Source organism: Orycteropus afer, unplaced genomic scaffold (genome assembly GCF_000298275.1).
Source record: "Orycteropus afer afer isolate SDZICR_OR568_19922 unplaced genomic scaffold, OryAfe1.0 scaffold00128, whole genome shotgun sequence".
In the NCBI taxonomy this organism is placed as follows: domain Eukaryota; kingdom Metazoa; phylum Chordata; class Mammalia; order Tubulidentata; family Orycteropodidae; genus Orycteropus; species Orycteropus afer.
In genome coordinates this window covers 6679294-6680858 of record NW_006921715.1, presented here as the reverse complement: position 1 = coordinate 6680858, position 1565 = coordinate 6679294, and positions in this window count along the sequence as shown.

The following is a 1565-nucleotide window of genomic DNA, read 5'->3' as shown; positions in this document are numbered from 1 at the left end:
ACAACTACCTAGGGTAATAAAAAGGAACTAAGGCGCTTTGTTGGCATAGTCATTAAAACATTTGGCTGCTAACCAAAAGGTCAGTGGTGTAAGCCCACCAGCTGCTCTGCAGAAAAAGATGTGGTCGTCTGCTTCCATAAAGATTTATAGTCTTGGAAACCATGTAGGTACGGTGGTTCCACTTTGTCCTGAAGGGCTGCTAGGAGTCGAAGTCCACTTGCTGGCAGTGTGTTGGGTTTGGGTTAGGGTCAGGGGCCTGTATTTTTAAAAAATAACTTTTATTGTTATTGATGCCGTACCCAGCAGAACACGGACTGATTGACCTGTTCCCGCATGGACAGTTCAGTGACACGGATTCTGTTGTTTGAGGTGTGCAGCCTTCTCACCTTCTAAGTGCCTGTACCTGCGTAGTGGAAACTTCCCTGTATCTCTGCGGTTTGAAGCTTTTGTCAGAAAGCCATGGTTTTGGGTGATCTGTGTTATAACGAAGTGGGGAGGGCCAGCTGAGGAAAGGCCAAGGGTCCTCCCTCCTGAAGCCCACTAGGAGGGAAGCTCCCGTAGAGCCAGCCCGTGGGCTCCAGGGTTGAGCTGGGTGTGAATGGTGAGGTGGTGTGTAGTGGGGGGAAGCCTGTTGATGGGGCTGAGAGAGTGGGAGGCAGTTCTGTGTTGGGCACTGGGTGTACTCTTCCTTCTAATGTGTTTGTGCCTCTACTGTGCGCCAGGGTATTGGGAAGGAGATGCACAGCCCAGGAGGGAAGATGACGTCTTATAAAAAAGTGACATTGACAAATACTTAACGAACTCTAGTTACATGCCAGCACAGTGCCAGGCACTGGGGACTTAAAGGCACAGGTCTGCTGCTTCCAGGGGGTTGGTTCAGGCTAGTAGACAGAACATGCACAACAGTTCCCTTAAGGGGCAGGAGCCAGGGGAGCAGACCTTGGGGTCAGGAGGCCTGCTCCCCACTTTGTGGCTGCGTGACCTTGGCAAGTCACAAAGCCTTTCACACCATGTTTCCTCATCTTGAAAATGAAGTGATACTACCTATTTCTAAATATGTTAGGTTGAAGCCATATAGGAAAATAATAATATTTTTTAAAAAATGAATGAATGGCAGCTGTATGTACTTCCCTGGAAGAATGCCCCAAATGTATTATTTGTATCATTCTACTTCATGAGGTCTCCTTGTGGGAAGACCAGGGTTATACGTGTAGACAAAGGGCCACAAGAACGTGTGCCAGCTCTGGGGGCAGGCAGAGGGACTGTTGTTTTTTATTTCCTTCATTGCTTTACTTTTACAAAACCATGTGTGTTAATTTGCCACCTAAAAAAATTATAAAGAAAAAAGAAGAACCTGCTTCCCAGGCTTTCTGGCAGCACCCGGCCTGGCACGATGCAGGTGTCAGAGAGGAGGTGGTCTTTCATTATTGTTGGTGGCAGCAGTGACGAGGGACAAGACTGCTGGACTGCCCCACCCCTGGGCATGAGAGGGTTTTAGCTTTCGAATTGCCAGGGCCATGTGTTTCCTCAGGGGTAGGCCCCGGGTTGTCAGGTGGGGCCCAGAT